This window comes from Apium graveolens, chromosome 2 (assembly GCF_009905375.1).
Source record: "Apium graveolens cultivar Ventura chromosome 2, ASM990537v1, whole genome shotgun sequence".
Lineage (NCBI taxonomy): Eukaryota > Viridiplantae > Streptophyta > Magnoliopsida > Apiales > Apiaceae > Apium > Apium graveolens.
In genome coordinates, this window is record NC_133648.1 from 138436889 (window position 1) to 138448890 (window position 12002).

General features: G+C 37.9%; 1 non-coding gene across 1 annotated transcript; it reads left to right on the forward strand.

Moving 5' to 3' along the window:
• Positions 1-11533: 11533 nt before the first annotated feature.
• On the forward strand, positions 11534-11640 carry LOC141709100 (small nucleolar RNA R71). The gene has a single exon (XR_012569693.1). It is a non-coding gene; the product is annotated as a small nucleolar RNA R71 (small nucleolar RNA).
• The last annotated feature ends 362 nt before the right edge of the window (positions 11641-12002 follow it).

The following is a 12002-nucleotide window of genomic DNA, read 5'->3' on the forward strand; positions in this document are numbered from 1 at the left end:
AGTGCGAATTTTGGTTGGATGAAGTTCAATTCTTAGGTCATGTAGTAGGAAAAGATGGAATTAAAGTGGATCCCATAAAGATTGAGGCTAGTATCCCAGTGGGAACAACCAAAGACCCCTACAGAAGTTAGAAGTTTTCTCGGGTTAGCAATTTATTATCAAAGATTTGTAAAGGATTTTGCCAAGATTGCGACTCCACTGACCAAACTGACCCGGAAGAATGAGAGGTTTATTTGGACAGAGAAGTGTGAGGAAAGTTTCCAGGAGTTGAAGAAGAGATTAGTAACAGCTCATGTACTAGCATTGCCAAATGAGACAGGAAACTTCGTAATCTATAGTGACGCTTCCTTGAAAGGTTTGGGCTGTGTGTTGATGCAACATGATAAAGTTATTACTTATGCTTCTAGACAGTTAAAGCCTCATGAGCAAAAGTATCCAGTGCATGATCTGGAATTAGCAGCAATCGTGTTCGCGTTGAAGCTGTGGAGACATTACCTATACGGAGAAAAATGCGAGATTTACACAGATCATAAAAGTTTAAAGTATATATTCACTCAGAAGGATCTAAACGTGCGACAACAGAGATGGCTAGAACTGATTAAGGATTATTATTGTTCCATTAATTACCACCCAGGCAAGGCCAATGTAGTGGCAGATGCCCTAAGCAGGAAGGAAAGGTTGAATGCGATCAAAGTTTCCGAGGAACTCGCCAAAGAATTGGAGAAGATGGAAATTGAGGTTTGAGTGACAGACGAAAATCAAGGACAATTGTATGAGATCACTTTTCGGCCAGAATTGATGGACAAGATTCAGAAGTGTCAGGAAGAAATGATGGATCAAGAGTTAGATAGTTTAACTGGAGAAGAACTTTGCACACAAAAGGATAGCAAGGGTATGTATAGGTTTTCCTCGAGGATATGGATTCCCAAGGTGACTGAACTAAGGAATGAGATATTTCGAGAAGCTCATAATTCCAAATTTTCCATTCACCCGGGAAGCACTAAGATGTACCAAGATTTGAAGACGAACTTTTGGTGGCCAGGAATGAAAAAGGAAATTGCAAATTGGGTTCACAAATGCCATGTATGCCAGACAGTGAAGGCAGGAACATCAAAGACCAAGTGGATTGTTGCAACCTTTGGAGGTTCCACAGTGGAAATGGGAAGAAATCGCGATGGATTTTGTAGTAGGACTACCAAAGGCAAGATCGAACCATGATGCAATTTGGGTAATTATTGATAGATTGACCAAGTCTGCACATTTCCTCCTGATCAATGAAAAGTATTCTTTGGACAGGCTAGTCAAATTGTATTTGGATGAAGTTGTGACCAAGCATGGAGTCCCTGTTTCAATCGTGTCTGATCGAGATCCAAGATTTAATTCCAGATTTTGGACGAAATTCCAGGATTGTTTAGGGACTAAATTGAAAATGAGTACCACCTACCATCCCCAGACAGATGGCCAAAGTGAAAGAACCATTCAGACGATAGAAGATATGTTAAGGGTTTGTGCTTTGGATTTTAAAGGAAATTGGGACGAGCACTTGCCGCTGATTGAATTTTCTTATAATAACAGTTATCATGCCAGTATAGGAATGGCGCCCTATGAAGCCCTGTATGGACGTAAGTGTAGGTCCCCTCTCTATTGGGATGAAGTAGGAGAAAATAAATTATTAGGCCATGAATTGGTTCAACGGACCAAGGGCGCAATTATATTGATTCGCAAAAGGTTAGAAGCAGCTCAAGATAGACAGAAAAACAACGCGGACCTTCATCGAAAAACACGTGGAGATGGAAATAGGATCGTTGGTGTTGCTAAAAGTGTCGCCCTGGAAAGGATTGGTTAGATTTGGACCAAAAGGCAAGTTAAGTCCTAGATATATCGGACCTTTTGAAATATTGAGGAAAGTTGGTAAAGTTGCCTATGAATTGGCATTGCCACTACAATTACAACATATCCATAATGTATTCCACGTGTCCATGCTGAAGCGTTATATCCCCGATTCGAACCAAGTTGTTGAATATGAACTGATTGAACTTCAACCAGATTTGTCCTATGTGGAACGGCCGATCCAGATCCTAGATCGTAAAGAGCGAGTTCTTAGAAATAAGTCTATTCCCATAGTGAAAGTACTGTGGTGGAATCCTCGAGTAGAAGAGTCCACTTGGGAATTAGAGTCAGATATGCTTGACAAATATCCTCATTTGTTTAATTAGATCAGATTCTGAGTACAAAATCTTTTTAAGGGTGGAAGGATATAACGACTCTTATATTTTTATAATATTTGATGGTGTGATTACTAAATAATTAAATAAATAAATTATGTGTATGGGTTCTATCAGTTGGATATTATTTTTGTTAATATTTTATTAATTATGTCTGATTATTGGTGTTCGTGAAGCGTTTGTGTAATTAGCGGTGACATTGTGTTATTTGTTTCATGGTTAGAGGTGATTTTATTCAAAATATATTTCCATAAATATTTGAATTGACTCTAAAATTATTCTTATCGCTTTACAATGTTATTTATTATTTTTAGGAATTTATAAAATTTAGAAATCAATATTTTACTGTTTATTTATCTTTAAATGATTTTCTGATTTCATTTAATAGTAAAATCAGTATTTAATTCTAAAATTTCTCAATAAAATTACGAAATTCATATTTTATTAATTTTATAATATTTTGAGAATTTTAAAAGTTGTTCGGAGATTTTTGGGATTTATTTCACCTGCGCGTCGATCCGTTTAATTGATAAAAACGGGAATAAATTTCGTTTCAGAAATTGTTTTAAAATTTATGAAAATTTTATTTTGTTAGTTCTATTTAATTCGGGAATTTTGAAGCTTATTTGGAATTATCTCAATTTAGTTAATCCGCATATTATATCGTTAAACAAAAAGTACGAGTCAGATAAAACTTTGTTGCGGGGTTTATTCGAAAAAAAAACAAAACAAACAAATCAAAAAGAGGGGGGGCTGTTTTTCATTCGGGTATCACCCGACTTCCTCTTCAATCCCTCTTTCGATTCTCTCTCTCGCATAATCTCTGTATCTCTCTCTTTAATCCATCCGCTCTCTTCCTCCCTCTCACACTCAATCTCTCCTTCACTCTCTTTCTCTTCCCCATATTTTTCCCTATTTTGTTGAGTTTTCCGGCTGCCTTGCGTTCTTTTCCGGTCCCTGTTTTTGTTTTTCCGTTTAATTGCTTCGGCCCTGTCTTTGTTTGTTGATATACATATACATACATATATGTGTGTAATCAGTCGAGTGTTGTTATAGCTGTGTTGCCCTGTTCTTGTGCCGTCCCTGCCGCTCCGGTTGCCGCCGTTTTGAACTTCCGGCAAGGTGACCGAAGGGGTAGAGGAGTGAGTGTTGTGTTGTGTGTTTTGTCCCTGTTATTTCGATTGCATACGTTGCCTTGTTAATGTTAATTGTTGTCTGTCACGTGCCCTGCCCTGGTTATGCCTTGGTTGCTATGGAATTTGAAAATGAATTTCTGCATTATTTTGATTTTAAGATTTCATGAATTTGAAGCGTGGAAATTTATTATTATTATTTAATCGGTAGAGTTTGTATGGAAACCTGAATTATAGCTACCGACGAATTTTACCGCCGTCGACGATGAATTTTAAAATGAGTCGACGGTGGACGATGATGATTTTATTCTGAGTCCTAAATTTATTAAAATAAATATTTGATTACGTTTATTATTGGATACTGATTGGGACTGTAAACTTGGATTGATTGGAATTGTTGTGTCGATATGAGATCGACTGGTAGTCCGATAAATAGCGGAGGTGCTGCCCGATTTTCGAAAAATATAAAGTTTAAAAAAAAAAATACGGGAACTTATCCTGTAATTATCGGACATATCAGTCGAGTCTATTTTATAAGATATATATATATATATATTCCTTATAATTATTATATATAACTGTAAATAGATAAATTATGACTAGGTAAAATATTTTGCAAAAAAAAATATTGTATAACCCTATTTTTCCTGCTCCGTTAGCGAAGCGTATGTTTTAAAATAAAACCGATGACCCTAATTTTGTAAAATAACAAATGTACCTATTTTCTGAAAACAAACACCGAACCGACTTTCGAAAATGCGAACCCTAGTTAATATGTGTAATTTTATATTGAGACGGTTACGAGTCGGGTTTGTGAACGTTTGGGTAAATTGTTAGCGAGGATAGTCAAGCATATTCGGACGTCTAATTTAGGGTATTTCGTTCTTGTAGGTTCCAGTCGAAATTCTTAGCATCCCGGTTGGTGCAAAGCCAGTCGTGAATTGGTGTTAAAGTGTATAAAGCAAGTACCCCTGACCATATCTTTATGGTTCAGCATATATGAATATAATGTTATTTTATTCTCGTAGTGGAACAGAACGATTTAAGTTACGTATCCCCTGGGTTTCAAATTGTTTCGTTGACTTGGTTTTGGGGGAAAAGTAACTTCTGAAATGCCTATCTCTAAAATTTTGAATAAAATGAAAATGTTTTGGAAAATATGCTGTGTTATAATTGTTTTAACAAGAGATAGGTAAGTGATTTGGAAAACTGGATAAAAATGATCAGATAATTGGATGAGTGTGCGCAGGAGGCCCGTAACGGCCTGCAAGTTAGCGTAAGAGGCGAAGTGGTTGCGCACCCTATTATAACCACCAGCCCAGCGTGACAGAGACCTAGCTAGTCTCTGAGTTCCAGAACAAGTTTTATAACATAGCCTGATTAGCTGTCTCACCAGGGATCATCTAATACTTTGATATCTGAGCAAGTGATTTTGAGGTTCCCGGAGAGGAACAAGTTTTATAGGTCCTGTGATGGGACAAGTTTTATGGTTCTCGTAACAGAACAAATAGTTTTATAGGTCATGCGATGGGACAAATGATTTGAAAATGAAAGTAGCATGCTAAAATTTAACCTTGGTATTTACACACTACAATTAATAAAATGTTTTAGAGAGTATGCTAGCTATTAAGATCCAGTTTTCAACAGTTCATCAGTTTTTATCCGTTTACACTTGTTTTACTTGTTTTCTACTAACAAGTTGTAACTTCTGTTCCTACAATTGTTCATTATAAATTGTTTTAGTTAGTATTCATATAGTGGTACTACCGAGCGGTTGATCGCTCACTCTTGCAAATGTGTTTGTATATTTTCGCATTGCAGATGCCTAGGAGATGTTGTTGTCTTGCTAAGGGCCAGTTTCCAATTCCACCTGTGTCGAGCTCCTCTGAATAGGTTGTGTCTGACGAAGTGTGGTTGTTAGTCCCTTAACAATATAGCAAGAATTACAGAAGGGGGGTTGAATGGAATTCTTGAACCTTTTTCTTGAAATAAAAATGTTCAACTCGATTATGGATATATTTGTTTTGATTAGCACAATGCGGAATGTAAACTTGAATGAATCAAAACATAAGTAATTAAAAACAAGAGTCTTTAAAAACTTTCTGGTGGATTTAAACAATTCCACCAGAGATATATTTAATATATTGAGAGGACTCTGTGTGCAGAAATGCTCAAAGTTGCTTACAAAAAATAGAACTGCTAAGAACACAGGAAATGCTAAAGATAGTGCTTACAAAGATTTCTCTGTTGTTGTTTCTTAGCTATCTCAGTTATTTTTCTATTTGCTACTCTCTTGGTTTATATATTACCGAGATTACAAAGTCAAAAGAACTGAACAAATATAAAATCTAACAGTCTTGATCTTTGCTACTTTTCGTCCTCTATTACCCAGTTAATGGGCTTCCATAGTGTACTTGTATCCAACTCAACGGCTGTGTGTCAGGTTTCACTGTTCAACTGATGTTTGAATCTTGATGTGATCATCTGTCGACTTTCAGATCATCCGTCGATGACTTAATTGATCATCCGTCGACTGCTATGTTAAACATCCGTTGATAGTCATTTGATCATCCGTCGAAGCTTTGTTAAGCATCCGTTGGTAGCTATTTTGGTCATCCGTCGAAGCTTTGTTAATCACCCGTTGGTAGCTATTTTGGCACTTGACTTCATTTCACTTATACAGAATTACAAGAAATTGCTTATGTACAGTTAATCAACCTATTCTGCATATCTAGTTAAAGTCAACATGACTTATATGCTACTCCAGATTCTATACAAAGGTGCATACAACACTGTGCTACAAACTTATTATTACATAAGCTACTCATTCGATGGATAATAAGTTAATCATCCGTTGGGACTATAATGAGTCATCCATCGGGACTATAATTCTTATCCGTCGAGTGCTACATTATTTCACTAAGTAAAATCTACTTAGATGTTTTGTTTAGGTAATCATCAAGTACACAACATATTCACAACAGTGGTCTGTGAGTTGTTGTAGAATAATAGTCATGGGAGGTTGCTTTCAATAAGATGGTTTGTAATAAGTGTGTAACCTAAATTAGACTTGAACCTGGAAAAGATCTTGTGGAAGAGTTGTTTATATTGAAATAAAGTAAGTTAGTTGTATTATAATTGTAGTTTCATGTTGTTAGTGACGTCAACTCCTGACCCGGGGTTGAGGCCGTCACAGTGCCACCTCTTGACTTTCTCCTTATACATTTTGTTGTTCTCATATGCTTGAAATTGAAACTCATCGAGTTTATTCATTTGAAGCATCATTTTCTTTCCTGCTGCATCCATATCAAAGTTTAATTTCTTCAAAGCCCAATACGCTTTATGCTCTAACTCCAAATGCAAATGACATCCCTTACCATAAACCAACTGAAATGGTGACATGCCTAGTGGAGTCTTGTATGTTGTTCGATAGGCCCAAACAGCTTCATCTAGCTTCAAAGACCAATCATTCATTGATGGACATACAACTTTTTCTAGAATACGCTTGATCTCTCTGTTAGATACCCCAGCTTGACCATTAGCAATGCGATGATTCACATTATACCTTTGCATCATAGCAGTGAACTTGCAATTCCTCGTCACTAATTATGACTCTTGGAGTCCCAAATCTTATGAATATCTGCTTATGAAGAAAATTTAGCACTACCTTTGCATTATTCATCGGCAAAGCCTTGACTTCAACCCATTCGGAGACATAATCGACCGACGACAAGATATACTGATTACTGCAAGATGAGACAAATGGCCCCATGAAGTCAATTCCCCAAACATCGAAGACCTCAACATCGAGAAACACATTAAGAGGCATCTCATCCCTTTTAGACATATTACCAACACGCTGGCAGCGATCACACTTTAACACAAACAGATGCGCATTCTTAAACAATGTAGGCCAGAAGAATCATGCTTGAAGGATACGAGCTACTGTCTTTTCTTCACTATAGTGGCCTCCATAAGTAGTCGAATGACAGTCTCACAAGATCCCCCCATTTTGCTGGACAGAATACATCTCCTGATGATTTTGTCAGCTCCTTGCCGAAACAAAAATGGCTCATCTCATATGTACCACTTCACTTCACGAAGAAACTTCTTAATTTGAGCAGAAGACAAGTATGGGGGCATAATATTGCTCATAAGGTAGTTCACAATGTATGTGAACCATGGTTCTTCTTTTTGCACCCAAAATAGCTGCTCATCAGGAAAAGACTCATTTATCAATGTCTTATTCTGTGAAGTCCCAATTGGATCTTCTAAGCGACAGAGATAATCAATGACTTGATTTTCAGTACATTTTCTATCCTTGATCTCCAACTCAAACTCCTGAAGTAAAAGAACCTATTGAATCAGTCTAGGCTTCGAGTCCTTCATCAACACGAGATAGCGAATCGCAGCATGATCAGTGAAAACTGTCACCTTCGTCCCAAGCAAATAAGATTGAAACTTCTCAAAACCATAGAAAATGGCTAAAAGTTATTTCTCAGTATTAGTATAGTTCAGTTGAGCTCCATTGAGGGTCTTACTAGGGGTGTACACGGATCGGGTTGGGCGGGTTGAGAGAATTTTTCAACCCAACCCAATTCATTCGGGTTTCCAAAATTTCAACCCAAACCGAACCATTTAAATTTGTAACCCATACCACTTTGTAATACTTTGGTTTGGATCGGTTTGATTGGTTTAGTAAATATTCAAAATTAATATTAATAATTATAAAATAAAGCAGAAAGTCTCAAAGTCTAAAACACTTGAAAATAGTTCAATAAAATATTACAATATTCCATGTCAGATATGACTTAAACATCCAAAAGAGAGTGATAATACAATACTTAGCCTTTAAACATTCTTTAAACATTGAACTCGATAAACGAAAATAGTGGCATATTTTTTAAATATTGAGGATTGATGTTATAAGCTACATATATGTAAGTATATTTTTAGTCGGGTTGGATTGGATCAGTTTAAAAATATCGAAACTCATATCCAACCCAATTAAATCGGGTTGACATTTTTTCAACCCAAATATGTATTAGGTTGAAAAAATCGGTTTGGATCGGCAAAATAAGGTCGGTTCGGATCGGTTTGGTCGGGTTGTGTACACCCCTAGGTCTTACTAGCATAGTAGACCACATGAAATATATTGTTCTTCATTTGCCCAAGAACTGCTCCAACTGCATAATCACTTGCATCGCACATCATTTCAAACGGCTTATCCCAATTAGGTGCAATTATGACAGATGGCGTGATCAAACTCATCTTTAGGTTCTAAAAGCAGTTAGGCACTCATCATCAAACTTGAAAGGGGCATCTTTCTCTAGAAGATTGCACAACGATTTAGAGATTTTAGAGAAGTCCTTGATGAAACGCCTATAGAAACCCGCATGACCAAGAAAGCTGCGGACTACCTTAATTGAAATTGGTGGAGGAAGATTTTTAATGACCCCCACATTGGCTTTGTCCACCTCAAGACCCTTACTAGAGACCTTGTGCCCAAGAATGATGCCCTATTGCACCATAAAGTGACATTTTTCCCAGTTGAAAACTAGATTGGTCTCAACACACCTTTTAATAATAGTGCAAATATTTTTTAAACACTCGTCAAAAGAATCACCGAACACAGAGAAATGGTCCATAAATACCTCCACATTATGACCAATCATATCAGAGAAGATAGCCATCATACATCTATAAAATGTGGCAGGTGCACCACACAACCCAAAAGAAACTCTTTTGAAGGATAAAGTACCAAACAGACAAGTGAAGGTAGTCTTTTCCTGATCTTCTAGAGCGATGCAAATCTGATTATAGCCCAAATAGCCATCCAGAAGACAATAGTATTCATGCCCAACCAATCTGTCAAGCAACCGATCAATAAACGAAGGAGGGAAGTGATCCTTCCTTGTGGCCTTGTTCAGCTTCCTGTAATTCATGCAAACTCTCCACCCCGTGAATGTTCGAGTAAGAATGAGCTCAATCTTCGGCACACACTGAACTGGACTCACCCAAGAACTGTCAGAAATAGGATAGATGATCCATGCATCTAGCCACTTGAGAATTTCCTTCTTCACAACCTCTTTCATGATCGGATTTAGCCTTCTCTGTTGCTCAACAGTCGGCTTACTTCCTTCCTCTAGCAGAATTTTATGCATTTAATAAGAAGGGCTGATTCCCTTGATATCTGCTATAGTCCATCCAATTGCCGATTTGAACTCTCTCAGAATTCTCAAGAGCTTTTTCTAATCACTACCTGAAAGGTCAGATGCAATAATAACAGGCAAAGTAGATGCATCACCTAAAAACGCATACCTTAAGTGTTCAGGAAAAGGTTTAAGCTCGAGTGTAGGAGCTTCCTCAATAGATGGCTTGAGCCGCTTTGGAGAATTTTTCAGCTCTTCCAATCTAAGAGATTCAAAAGGCATATCCAACCTTCGCTTCCAAGGAGAAGCATCCAAATACTGCAATTGCTTATCACCTTCATCATCTTCACTATCTAAATTCCCTAACAAGGCCTTCTCTAAGGCATCATACCTTAGCATTTCATTAAGTTCTGAAGTAACCACAGAATCGACCAATTCCACTTTTAAGTACTCCTCGTTATCAGTAAGGAATTTCATGGAATTGAAAACATTAAAAGTCGCATCATGATCCAGTACTCGCATAGTGAGCTCACCCTTCTGCACATCAATCAAGGTTCAGATCCGTAGCTAAGAATGGTCTTCCCCAGATTATGACAATCTTCTTATCCTCATCGAAATCAAGAATTACAAAATCAGCAGGAAAGATGAGTTTGTACACTTTGACCAAAACATCCTCCACAATGCCTCGTGGACATGTAATAGAACGATCGGCCAACTGCAAGGACATATAAATAGGCTTAGGATCAGGTAAGTCCAACTTCTTGAAGATAGACGAAGGCATAGGATTGATGCTAGCTCCCAAGTCACATAAGCATTTGTCGAATGACACTTTTCCGATGGTACAAGGAATAGTGAAGCTTCTAGGATCTTTAAGCTTCGGAGGTAATTTTTGTTGCAGCACAACACTACATTCCTCCATGAGAGCAACGATCTCTAAGTCATCGAGCTTCACCTTCCGAGAGTGAATACCTTCCATGAACTTCACATAGCTTGGCATTTGTTCAAGAGCTTCAGCAAAAGGTATGTTGATATAAAGTTTCTTGAAAACTTCCAAGAACTTAGCAAATTGCTTATCCAGCTTTTACTTCTGTAGCCTCTTAGGAAAGGGAGGTGGGGGATAGACCTATTTTCCCCTGTATTACCCTCAAGAGCAGTTTTAACAACAGCTATCTTCCTTGGTTCCACTTCTGCTTCCTTCTGAACTTCTTCTTCAGCCACAACTTCAACTTCTAGAACTTGAGATTTTTCAGGAGTTACAACCTTCCCAGACCTCAATGTCATTGCCTTAACCTGCTCCTTAGCTTCCCTCTTTTCTGGTACTTCAGTATGACTAGGCAGTGTACCAGGTTGTCGATTCAGCAAAGCATTGACAATCTGCCCAATTTGATTCTCCAAGGTCTTAATAGAAACCGCTTGGCTCTTGTACATGAGCCTCAACTCCTCCAATTCAGATTTTTCATTAGGTTGATGTAGTTGGAGTTGTTTTCTTGGTGTATATTGCAGTTTTTGAAAACCAGGAGGATTATATTGCTTTGCTGCATATGTCTGATAAGGCTATTGCACCGCATTCTGATTGTTTCTCCAGCTGAAGTTAGGATGATTACGGTTGTTGGGATTATAGGTGGCTGGAACTGGTTGCTGCGGCCTCTGAAAGTTGCTCACGAACTGAGCTGATTCACTAGAAATAGCACACTGCTTCGTCTCATGCGCCCCAGCACAAAGCTCACATACACTAGTGATCTGATTAACCCCAAAATTTGCCAAAGAATCCACCTTTATCGTTAGAGCCTGAAGCTGAGCAGCTATAGCAGTAGCTGTATCCACTTCCAGAAATCCTGCTACCTTGCCTTGACGCATTCTCTGAGTTGAATTTTGGTATTCATTAGCAGCCATCAGCTCAATTAATTCATAAGCTTCATCGTAGCTTTTAGCCCATAAGGCTCCACCTGATGCTGCATCAAACATGGGTCTAGAAGTTGCACCCAACCCATTATAAAAGTAGTTAATGATCATCCAGTAAGGCATCCCATGATGAGGACACTTTCAAAGTATCTCTTTGTAGTGATCCCAAGCTTCACACAAAGATTCTCCAGATTGCTACACAAATTGAGTAAGAGCATTGCTGATTACAGCAGTCTTCGCCATAGGGAAGAATTTAGTGAGAAACTTCTAAGCCAGATCTTCCCAAGTAGTAATAAAGCCTGGTGGTAGAGAATGCAACCAACATTTAGCCTTATCTCTTAGAGAGAATGGGAAAAGCCTTAGCTTTATAGCATCTTCAGTAACTCCATTAAACTTGAAAGTGTCGTAGATCTCGATGAAATCTTTGATGTGCATGTTGGGATCTTCTATAGGAGAACCCAAACTGAACTAAATTATGTATCATCTGAATCGTGCTCGACTTGATTTCAAAGGTGTTAGCCGCGATTGCTGGCCTGATAATGCTAGACTGATAAGCTCCGGAAGAAGATCATGAAGATCATGCCTCAGAG